Source organism: Danio rerio, chromosome 3 (genome assembly GCF_049306965.1).
Source record: "Danio rerio strain Tuebingen ecotype United States chromosome 3, GRCz12tu, whole genome shotgun sequence".
Classification (NCBI taxonomy): domain Eukaryota; kingdom Metazoa; phylum Chordata; class Actinopteri; order Cypriniformes; family Danionidae; genus Danio; species Danio rerio.
In genome coordinates this window covers 52,693,089-52,706,494 of record NC_133178.1, presented here as the reverse complement: position 1 = coordinate 52,706,494, position 13,406 = coordinate 52,693,089, and positions in this window count along the sequence as shown.

Genomic DNA, 13,406 nt, shown 5'->3' with positions numbered 1-13,406 from the left:
TTATCTCAGCCAGCAGAGAGGTCAAATCACAGTAATGCAAACTCAGTCAGAGACATAGATTTTCACTTGCAACTTGCTTTAACATGTTTAACAGTGCATGAAATGTTGTCTAAAACAAAAAAGAATGATGCATTTAATGGCTGGATCTGGTTTTATTACATTCTGAATTGGACGTTGAAAATGAGCTTATCTCAGCCAGCAGAGATGTCAAATCACAGTAATGCAAACTCAGTCAGAGACATAGATTTTCACTTGCAACTTGCTTTAACATGTTTAACAGTGCATGAAATGTTGTCTAAAACAAAAAAGAATGATGCATTTTATAGCTGGATCTGGTTTTATTACATTCTGAATTGGACGTTGAAAATGAGCTTATCTCAGCCAGCAGAGATGTCAAATCACAGTAATGCAAACTCAGTCAGAGACATAGATTTTCATTTGCAACTTGCTTTAACATGTTTAACAGTGCATGAAATGTTGTCTAAAACAAAAAAGAATGATGCATTTTATAGCTGGATCTGGTTTTATTACATTCTGAATTGGACGTTGAAAATGAGCTTATCTCAGCCAGCAGAGATGTCAAATCACAGTAATGCAAACTCAGTCAGAGACATAGATTTTCATTTGCAACTTGCTTTAACATGTTTAACAGTGCATGAAATGTTGTCTAAAACAAAAAAGAATGATGCATTTTATAGCTGGATCTGGTTTTATTACATTCTGAATTGGACGTTGAAAATGAGCTTATCTCAGCCAGCAGAGAGGTCAAATCACAGTAATGCAAACTCAGTCAGAGACATAGATTTTCATTTGCAACTTGCTTTAACATGTTTAACAGTGCATGAAATGTTGTCTAAAACAAAAAAGAATGATGCATTTTATAGCTGGATCTGGTTTTATTACATTCTGAATTGGACGTTGAAAATGAGCTTATCTCAGCCAGCAGAGATGTCAAATCACAGTAATGCAAACTCAGTCAGAGACATAGATTTTCACTTGCAACTTGCTTTAACATGTTTAACAGTGCATGAAATGTTGTCTAAAACAAAAAAGAATGATGCATTTTATAGCTGGATCTGGTTTTATTACATTCTGAATTGGACGTTGAAAATGAGCTTATCTCAGCCAGCAGAGAGGTCAAATCACAGTAATGCAAACTCAGTCAGAGACATAGATTTTCACTTGCAACTTGCTTTAACATGTTTAACAGTGCATGAAATGTTGTCTAAAACAAAAAAGAATGATGCATTTTATGGCTGGATCTGGTTTTATTACATTCTGAATTGGACGTTGAAAATGAGCTTATCTCAGCCAGCAGAGATGTCAAATCACAGTAATGCAAACTCAGTCAGAGACATAGATTTTCACTTGCAACTTGCTTTAACATGTTTAACAGTGCATGAAATGTTGTCTAAAACAAAAAAGAATGATGCATTTTATAGCTGGATCTGGTTTTATTACATTCTGAATTGGACGTTGAAAATGAGCTTATCTCAGCCAGCAGAGAGGTCAAATCACAGTAATGCAAACTCAGTCAGAGACATAGATTTTCACTTGCAACTTGCTTTAACATGTTTAACAGTGCATGAAATGTTGTCTAAAACAAAAAAGAATGATGCATTTTATGGCTGGATCTGGTTTTATTACATTCTGAATTGGACGTTGAAAATGAGCTTATCTCAGCCAGCAGAGAGGTCAAATCACAGTAATGCAAACTCAGTCAGAGACATAGATTTTCACTTGCAACTTGCTTTAACATGTTTAACAGTGCATGAAATGTTGTCTAAAACAAAAAAGAATGATGCATTTTATGGCTGGATCTGGTTTTATTACATTCTGAATTGGACGTTGAAAATGAGCTTATCTCAGCCAGCAGAGAGGTCAAATCACAGTAATGCAAACTCAGTCAGAGACATAGATTTTCACTTGCAACTTGCTTTAACATGTTTAACAGTGCATGAAATGTTGTCTAAAACAAAAAAGAATGATGCATTTTATGGCTGGATCTGGTTTTATTACATTCTGAATTGGACGTTGAAAATGAGCTTATCTCAGCCAGCAGAGATGTCAAATCACAGTAATGCAAACTCAGTCAGAGACATAGATTTTCACTTGCAACTTGCTTTAACATGTTTAACAGTGCATGAAATGTTGTCTAAAACAAAAAAGAATGATTCATTTTATGGCTGGATCTGGTTTTATTACATTCTGAATTGGACGTTGAAAATTAGCTTATCTCAGCCAGCAGAGAGGTCAAATCACAGTAATGCAAACTCAGTCAGAGACATAGATTTTCACTTGCAACTTGCTTTAACATGTTTAACAGTGCATGAAATGTTGTCTAAAACAAAAAAGAATGATGCATTTTATGGCTGGATCTGGTTTTATTACATTCTGAATTGGACGTTGAAAATGAGCTTATCTCAGCCAGCAGAGAGGTCAAATCACAGTAATGCAAACTCAGTCAGAGACATAGATTTTCACTTGCAACTTGCTTTAACATGTTTAACAGTGCATGAAATGTTGTCTAAAACAAAAAAGAATGATGCATTTTATGGCTGGATCTGTTTTTATCACTTTCTGAATTGGACGTTGAAAATGAGCTTATCTCAGCCAGCAGATAGGTCAAATCACAGTAATGCAAACTCAGTCAGAGACATAGATTTTCACTTGCAACTTGCTTTAACATGTTTAACAGTGCATGAAATGTTGTCTAAAACAAAAAAGAATGATGCATTTTATGGCTGGATCTGGTTTTATCACATTCTGAAATGGACGTTGAAAATGAGCTTATCTCAGCCAGCAGAGAGGTCAAAGCACAGTAATGCAAACTCAGTCAGAGACATAGATTTTCACTTGCAACTTGCTTTAACATGTTTAACAGTGCATGAAATGTTGTCTAAAACAAAAAAGAATGATCCATTTTATGGCTGGATCTGTTTTTATCACTTTCTGAATTGGACGTTGAAAATGAGCTTATCTCAGCCAGCAGAGAGGTCAAATCACAGTAATGCAAACTCAGTCAGAGACATAGATTTTCACTTGCAACTTGCTTTTACATGTTTAACAGTGCATGAAATGTTGTCCTAAACAAAAAAGAATGATGCATTTTATGGCTGGATCTGGTTTTATTACATTCTGAATTGGACGTTGAAAATGAGCTTATCTCAGCCAGCAGAGATGTCAAATCACAGTAATGCAAACTCAGTCAGAGACATAGATTTTCATTTGCAACTTGCTTTAACATGTTTAACAGTGCATGAAATGTTGTCTAAAACAAAAAAGAATGATGCATTTTATAGCTGGATCTGTTTTTATTACATTCTGAATTGGACGTTGAAAATGAGCTTATCTCAGCCAGCAGAGAGGTCAAATCACAGTAATGCAAACTCAGTCAGAGACATAGATTTTCACTTGCAACTTGCTTTAACATGTTTAACAGTGCATGAAATGTTGTCTAAAACAAAAAAGAATGATGCATTTTATGTCTGGATCTGGTTTTATTACATTCTGAATTGGACGTTGAAAATGAGCTTATCTCAGCCAGCAGAGAGGTCAAATCACAGTAATGCAAACTCAGTCAGAGACATAGATTTTCACTTGCAACTTGCTTTAACATGTTTAACAGTGCATGAAATGTTGTCTAAAACAAAAAAGAATGATGCATTTAATGGCTGGATCTGGTTTTATTACATTCTGAATTGGACGTTGAAAATGAGCTTATCTCAGCCAGCAGAGATGTCAAATCACAGTAATGCAAACTCAGTCAGAGACATAGATTTTCACTTGCAACTTGCTTTAACATGTTTAACAGTGCATGAAATGTTGTCTAAAACAAAAAAGAATGATGCATTTTATAGCTGGATCTGGTTTTATTACATTCTGAATTGGACGTTGAAAATGAGCTTATCTCAGCCAGCAGAGATGTCAAATCACAGTAATGCAAACTCAGTCAGAGACATAGATTTTCATTTGCAACTTGCTTTAACATGTTTAACAGTGCATGAAATGTTGTCTAAAACAAAAAAGAATGATGCATTTTATAGCTGGATCTGGTTTTATTACATTCTGAATTGGACGTTGAAAATGAGCTTATCTCAGCCAGCAGAGATGTCAAATCACAGTAATGCAAACTCAGTCAGAGACATAGATTTTCATTTGCAACTTGCTTTAACATGTTTAACAGTGCATGAAATGTTGTCTAAAACAAAAAAGAATGATGCATTTTATAGCTGGATCTGGTTTTATTACATTCTGAATTGGACGTTGAAAATGAGCTTATCTCAGCCAGCAGAGAKGTCAAATCACAGTAATGCAAACTCAGTCAGAGACATAGATTTTCATTTGCAACTTGCTTTAACATGTTTAACAGTGCATGAAATGTTGTCTAAAACAAAAAAGAATGATGCATTTTATAGCTGGATCTGGTTTTATTACATTCTGAATTGGACGTTGAAAATGAGCTTATCTCAGCCAGCAGAGATGTCAAATCACAGTAATGCAAACTCAGTCAGAGACATAGATTTTCATTTGCAACTTGCTTTAACATGTTTAACAGTGCATGAAATGTTGTCTAAAACAAAAAAGAATGATGCATTTTATAGCTGGATCTGGTTTTATTACATTCTGAATTGGACGTTGAAAATGAGCTTATCTCAGCCAGCAGAGAGGTCAAATCACAGTAATGCAAACTCAGTCAGAGACATAGATTTTCATTTGCAACTTGCTTTAACATGTTTAACAGTGCATGAAATGTTGTCTAAAACAAAAAAGAATGATGCATTTTATAGCTGGATCTGGTTTTATTACATTCTGAATTGGACGTTGAAAATGAGCTTATCTCAGCCAGCAGAGAKGTCAAATCACAGTAATGCAAACTCAGTCAGAGACATAGATTTTCACTTGCAACTTGCTTTAACATGTTTAACAGTGCATGAAATGTTGTCTAAAACAAAAAAGAATGATGCATTTTATAGCTGGATCTGGTTTTATTACATTCTGAATTGGACGTTGAAAATGAGCTTATCTCAGCCAGCAGAGAKGTCAAATCACAGTAATGCAAACTCAGTCAGAGACATAGATTTTCACTTGCAACTTGCTTTAACATGTTTAACAGTGCATGAAATGTTGTCTAAAACAAAAAAGAATGATGCATTTTATRGCTGGATCTGGTTTTATTACATTCTGAATTGGACGTTGAAAATGAGCTTATCTCAGCCAGCAGAGATGTCAAATCACAGTAATGCAAACTCAGTCAGAGACATAGATTTTCACTTGCAACTTGCTTTAACATGTTTAACAGTGCATGAAATGTTGTCTAAAACAAAAAAGAATGATGCATTTTATAGCTGGATCTGGTTTTATTACATTCTGAATTGGACGTTGAAAATGAGCTTATCTCAGCCAGCAGAGAGGTCAAATCACAGTAATGCAAACTCAGTCAGAGACATAGATTTTCACTTGCAACTTGCTTTAACATGTTTAACAGTGCATGAAATGTTGTCTAAAACAAAAAAGAATGATGCATTTTATGGCTGGATCTGGTTTTATTACATTCTGARTTGGACGTTGAAAATGAGCTTATCTCAGCCAGCAGAGAGGTCAAATCACAGTAATGCAAACTCAGTCAGAGACATAGATTTTCACTTGCAACTTGCTTTAACATGTTTAACAGTGCATGAAATGTTGTCTAAAACAAAAAAGAATGATGCATTTTATGGCTGGATCTGGTTTTATTACATTCTGAATTGGACGTTGAAAATGAGCTTATCTCAGCCAGCAGAGAGGTCAAATCACAGTAATGCAAACTCAGTCAGAGACATAGATTTTCACTTGCAACTTGCTTTAACATGTTTAACAGTGCATGAAATGTTGTCTAAAACAAAAAAGAATGATGCATTTTATGGCTGGATCTGGTTTTATTACATTCTGAATTGGACGTTGAAAATGAGCTTATCTCAGCCAGCAGAGAKGTCAAATCACAGTAATGCAAACTCAGTCAGAGACATAGATTTTCACTTGCAACTTGCTTTAACATGTTTAACAGTGCATGAAATGTTGTCTAAAACAAAAAAGAATGATGCATTTTATGGCTGGATCTGGTTTTATTACATTCTGAATTGGACGTTGAAAATGAGCTTATCTCAGCCAGCAGAGAGGTCAAATCACAGTAATGCAAACTCAGTCAGAGACATAGATTTTCACTTGCAACTTGCTTTAACATGTTTAACAGTGCATGAAATGTTGTCTAAAACAAAAAAGAATGATGCATTTTATGGCTGGATCTGGTTTTATTACATTCTGAATTGGACGTTGAAAATGAGCTTATCTCAGCCAGCAGAGAGGTCAAATCACAGTAATGCAAACTCAGTCAGAGACATAGATTTTCACTTGCAACTTGCTTTAACATGTTTAACAGTGCATGAAATGTTGTCTAAAACAAAAAAGAATGATGCATTTTATGGCTGGATCTGGTTTTATTACATTCTGAATTGGACGTTGAAAATGAGCTTATCTCAGCCAGCAGAGAGGTCAAATCACAGTAATGCAAACTCAGTCAGAGACATAGATTTTCACTTGCAACTTGCTTTAACATGTTTAACAGTGCATGAAATGTTGTCTAAAACAAAAAAGAATGATGCATTTTATGGCTGGATCTGTTTTTATCACTTTCTGAATTGGACGTTGAAAATGAGCTTATCTCAGCCAGCAGATAGGTCAAATCACAGTAATGCAAACTCAGTCAGAGACATAGATTTTCACTTGCAACTTGCTTTAACATGTTTAACAGTGCATGAAATGTTGTCTAAAACAAAAAAGAATGATGCATTTTATGGCTGGATCTGGTTTTATCACATTCTGAAATGGACGTTGAAAATGAGCTTATCTCAGCCAGCAGAGAGGTCAAAGCACAGTAATGCAAACTCAGTCAGAGACATAGATTTTCACTTGCAACTTGCTTTAACATGTTTAACAGTGCATGAAATGTTGTCTAAAACAAAAAAGAATGATCCATTTTATGGCTGGATCTGTTTTTATCACTTTCTGAATTGGACGTTGAAAATGAGCTTATCTCAGCCAGCAGAGAGGTCAAATCACAGTAATGCAAACTCAGTCAGAGACATAGATTTTCACTTGCAACTTGCTTTTACATGTTTAACAGTGCATGAAATGTTGTCCTAAACAAAAAAGAATGATGCATTTTATGGCTGGATCTGGTTTTATTACATTCTGAATTGGACGTTGAAAATGAGCTTATCTCAGCCAGCAGAGATGTCAAATCACAGTAATGCAAACTCAGTCAGAGACATAGATTTTCACTTGCAACTTGCTTTAACATGTTTAACAGTGCATGAAATGTTGTCTAAAACAAAAAAGAATGATGCATTTTATAGCTGGATCTGGTTTTATTACATTCTGAATTGGACGTTGAAAATGAGCTTATCTCAGCCAGCAGAGATGTCAAATCACAGTAATGCAAACTCAGTCAGAGACATAGATTTTCATTTGCAACTTGCTTTAACATGTTTAACAGTGCATGAAATGTTGTCTAAAACAAAAAAGAATGATGCATTTTATAGCTGGATCTGTTTTTATTACATTCTGAATTGGACGTTGAAAATGAGCTTATCTCAGCCAGCAGAGAGGTCAAATCACAGTAATGCAAACTCAGTCAGAGACATAGATTTTCACTTGCAACTTGCTTTAACATGTTTAACAGTGCATGAAATGTTGTCTAAAACAAAAAAGAATGATGCATTTTATGTCTGGATCTGGTTTTATTACATTCTGAATTGGACGTTGAAAATGAGCTTATCTCAGCCAGCAGAGAGGTCAAATCACAGTAATGCAAACTCAGTCAGAGACATAGATTTTCACTTGCAACTTGCTTTAACATGTTTAACAGTGCATGAAATGTTGTCTAAAACAAAAAAGAATGATGCATTTAATGGCTGGATCTGGTTTTATTACATTCTGAATTGGACGTTGAAAATGAGCTTATCTCAGCCAGCAGAGATGTCAAATCACAGTAATGCAAACTCAGTCAGAGACATAGATTTTCACTTGCAACTTGCTTTAACATGTTTAACAGTGCATGAAATGTTGTCTAAAACAAAAAAGAATGATGCATTTTATGGCTGGATCTGGTTTTATTACATTCTGAATTGGACGTTGAAAATGAGCTTATCTCAGCCAGCAGAGATGTCAAATCACAGTAATGCAAACTCAGTCAGAGACATAGATTTTCACTTGCAACTTGCTTTAACATGTTTAACAGTGCATGAAATGTTGTCTAAAACAAAAAAGAATGATGCATTTTATAGCTGGATCTGGTTTTATTACATTCTGAATTGGACGTTGAAAATGAGCTTATCTCAGCCAGCAGAGATGTCAAATCACAGTAATGCAAACTCAGTCAGAGACATAGATTTTCATTTGCAACTTGCTTTAACATGTTTAACAGTGCATGAAATGTTGTCTAAAACAAAAAAGAATGATGCATTTTATAGCTGGATCTGGTTTTATTACATTCTGAATTGGACGTTGAAAATGAGCTTATCTCAGCCAGCAGAGATGTCAAATCACAGTAATGCAAACTCAGTCAGAGACATAGATTTTCATTTGCAACTTGCTTTAACATGTTTAACAGTGCATGAAATGTTGTCTAAAACAAAAAAGAATGATGCATTTTATAGCTGGATCTGGTTTTATTACATTCTGAATTGGACGTTGAAAATGAGCTTATCTCAGCCAGCAGAGAGGTCAAATCACAGTAATGCAAACTCAGTCAGAGACATAGATTTTCATTTGCAACTTGCTTTAACATGTTTAACAGTGCATGAAATGTTGTCTAAAACAAAAAAGAATGATGCATTTTATAGCTGGATCTGGTTTTATTACATTCTGAATTGGACGTTGAAAATGAGCTTATCTCAGCCAGCAGAGATGTCAAATCACAGTAATGCAAACTCAGTCAGAGACATAGATTTTCATTTGCAACTTGCTTTAACATGTTTAACAGTGCATGAAATGTTGTCTAAAACAAAAAAGAATGATGCATTTTATAGCTGGATCTGGTTTTATTACATTCTGAATTGGACGTTGAAAATGAGCTTATCTCAGCCAGCAGAGAGGTCAAATCACAGTAATGCAAACTCAGTCAGAGACATAGATTTTCATTTGCAACTTGCTTTAACATGTTTAACAGTGCATGAAATGTTGTCTAAAACAAAAAAGAATGATGCATTTTATAGCTGGATCTGGTTTTATTACATTCTGAATTGGACGTTGAAAATGAGCTTATCTCAGCCAGCAGAGATGTCAAATCACAGTAATGCAAACTCAGTCAGAGACATAGATTTTCACTTGCAACTTGCTTTAACATGTTTAACAGTGCATGAAATGTTGTCTAAAACAAAAAAGAATGATGCATTTTATAGCTGGATCTGGTTTTATTACATTCTGAATTGGACGTTGAAAATGAGCTTATCTCAGCCAGCAGAGAGGTCAAATCACAGTAATGCAAACTCAGTCAGAGACATAGATTTTCACTTGCAACTTGCTTTAACATGTTTAACAGTGCATGAAATGTTGTCTAAAACAAAAAAGAATGATGCATTTTATGGCTGGATCTGGTTTTATTACATTCTGAATTGGACGTTGAAAATGAGCTTATCTCAGCCAGCAGAGATGTCAAATCACAGTAATGCAAACTCAGTCAGAGACATAGATTTTCACTTGCAACTTGCTTTAACATGTTTAACAGTGCATGAAATGTTGTCTAAAACAAAAAAGAATGATGCATTTTATAGCTGGATCTGGTTTTATTACATTCTGAATTGGACGTTGAAAATGAGCTTATCTCAGCCAGCAGAGAGGTCAAATCACAGTAATGCAAACTCAATCAGAGACATAGATTTTCACTTGCAACTTGCTTTAACATGTTTAACAGTGCATGAAATGTTGTCTAAAACAAAAAAGAATGATGCATTTTATGGCTGGATCTGTTTTTATCACTTTCTGAATTGGACGTTGAAAATGAGCTTATCTCAGCCAGCAGAGAGGTCAAATCACAGTAATGCAAACTCAGTCAGAGACATAGATTTTCACTTGCAACTTGCTTTAACATGTTTAACAGTGCATGAAATGTTGTCTAAAACAAAAAAGAATGATGCATTTTATGGCTGGATCTGGTTTTATTACATTCTGAATTGGACGTTGAAAATGAGCTTATCTCAGCCAGCAGAGATGTCAAATCACAGTAATGCAAACTCAGTCAGAGACATAGATTTTCACTTGCAACTTGCTTTAACATGTTTAACAGTGCATGAAATGTTGTCTAAAACAAAAAAGAATGATGCATTTTATAGCTGGATCTGGTTTTATTACATTCTGAATTGGACGTTGAAAATGAGCTTATCTCAGCCAGCAGAGAGGTCAAATCACAGTAATGCAAACTCAGTCAGAGACATAGATTTTCACTTGCAACTTGCTTTAACATGTTTAACAGTGCATGAAATGTTGTCTAAAACAAAAAAGAATGATGCATTTTATAGCTGCATCTGGTTTTATTATATTCTGAATTGGACGTTGAAAATGAGCTTATCTCAGCCAGCAGAGAGGTCAAATCACAGTAATGCAAACTCAGTCAGAGACATAGATTTTCACTTGCAACTTGCTTTAACATGTTTAACAGTGCATGAAATGTTGTCTAAAACAAAAAAGAATGATGCATTTAATTGCTGGATCTGGTTTTATTACATTCTGAATTGGACGTTGAAAATGAGCTTATCTCAGCCAGCAGAGATGTCAAATCACAGTAATGCAAACTCAGTCAGAGACATAGATTTTCACTTGCAACTTGCTTTAACATGTTTAACAGTGCATGAAATGTTGTCTAAAACAAAAAAGAATGATGCATTTTATAGCTGGATCTGGTTTTATTACATTCTGAATTGGACGTTGAAAATGAGCTTATCTCAGCCAGCAGAGAGGTCAAATCACAGTAATGCAAACTCAGTCAGAGACATAGATTTTCACTTGCAACTTGCTTTAACATGTTTAACAGTGCATGAAATGTTGTCTAAAACAAAAAAGAATGATGCATTTTATGTCTGGATCTGGTTTTATTACATTCTGAATTGGACGTTGAAAATGAGCTTATCTCAGCCAGCAGAGAGGTCAAATCACAGTAATGCAAACTCAGTCAGAGACATAGATTTTCACTTGCAACTTGCTTTAACATGTTTAACAGTGCATGAAATGTTGTCTAAAACAAAAAAGAATGATGCATTTAATGGCTGGATCTGGTTTTATTACATTCTGAATTGGACGTTGAAAATGAGCTTATCTCAGCCAGCAGAGATGTCAAATCACAGTAATGCAAACTCAGTCAGAGACATAGATTTTCACTTGCAACTTGCTTTAACATGTTTAACAGTGCATGAAATGTTGTCTAAAACAAAAAAGAATGATGCATTTTATGGCTGGATCTGGTTTTATTACATTCTGAATTGGACGTTGAAAATGAGCTTATCTCAGCCAGCAGAGATGTCAAATCACAGTAATGCAAACTCAGTCAGAGACATAGATTTTCACTTGCAACTTGCTTTAACATGTTTAACAGTGCATGAAATGTTGTCTAAAACAAAAAAGAATGATGCATTTTATAGCTGGATCTGGTTTTATTACATTCTGAATTGGACGTTGAAAATGAGCTTATCTCAGCCAGCAGAGATGTCAAATCACAGTAATGCAAACTCAGTCAGAGACATAGATTTTCATTTGCAACTTGCTTTAACATGTTTAACAGTGCATGAAATGTTGTCTAAAACAAAAAAGAATGATGCATTTTATAGCTGGATCTGGTTTTATTACATTCTGAATTGGACGTTGAAAATGAGCTTATCTCAGCCAGCAGAGATGTCAAATCACAGTAATGCAAACTCAGTCAGAGACATAGATTTTCATTTGCAACTTGCTTTAACATGTTTAACAGTGCATGAAATGTTGTCTAAAACAAAAAAGAATGATGCATTTTATAGCTGGATCTGGTTTTATTACATTCTGAATTGGACGTTGAAAATGAGCTTATCTCAGCCAGCAGAGAGGTCAAATCACAGTAATGCAAACTCAGTCAGAGACATAGATTTTCATTTGCAACTTGCTTTAACATGTTTAACAGTGCATGAAATGTTGTCTAAAACAAAAAAGAATGATGCATTTTATAGCTGGATCTGGTTTTATTACATTCTGAATTGGACGTTGAAAATGAGCTTATCTCAGCCAGCAGAGATGTCAAATCACAGTAATGCAAACTCAGTCAGAGACATAGATTTTCATTTGCAACTTGCTTTAACATGTTTAACAGTGCATGAAATGTTGTCTAAAACAAAAAAGAATGATGCATTTTATAGCTGGATCTGGTTTTATTACATTCTGAATTGGACGTTGAAAATGAGCTTATCTCAGCCAGCAGAGAGGTCAAATCACAGTAATGCAAACTCAGTCAGAGACATAGATTTTCATTTGCAACTTGCTTTAACATGTTTAACAGTGCATGAAATGTTGTCTAAAACAAAAAAGAATGATGCATTTTATAGCTGGATCTGGTTTTATTACATTCTGAATTGGACGTTGAAAATGAGCTTATCTCAGCCAGCAGAGATGTCAAATCACAGTAATGCAAACTCAGTCAGAGACATAGATTTTCACTTGCAACTTGCTTTAACATGTTTAACAGTGCATGAAATGTTGTCTAAAACAAAAAAGAATGATGCATTTTATAGCTGGATCTGGTTTTATTACATTCTGAATTGGACGTTGAAAATGAGCTTATCTCAGCCAGCAGAGAGGTCAAATCACAGTAATGCAAACTCAGTCAGAGACATAGATTTTCACTTGCAACTTGCTTTAACATGTTTAACAGTGCATGAAATGTTGTCTAAAACAAAAAAGAATGATGCATTTTATGGCTGGATCTGGTTTTATTACATTCTGAATTGGACGTTGAAAATGAGCTTATCTCAGCCAGCAGAGATGTCAAATCACAGTAATGCAAACTCAGTCAGAGACATAGATTTTCACTTGCAACTTGCTTTAACATGTTTAACAGTGCATGAAATGTTGTCTAAAACAAAAAAGAATGATGCATTTTATAGCTGGATCTGGTTTTATTACATTCTGAATTGGACGTTGAAAATGAGCTTATCTCAGCCAGCAGAGAGGTCAAATCACAGTAATGCAAACTCAATCAGAGACATAGATTTTCACTTGCAACTTGCTTTAACATGTTTAACAGTGCATGAAATGTTGTCTAAAACAAAAAAGAATGATGCATGTTATAGCTGGATCTGGTTTTATTACATTCTGAATTGGACGTTGAAAATGAGCTTATCTCAGCCAGC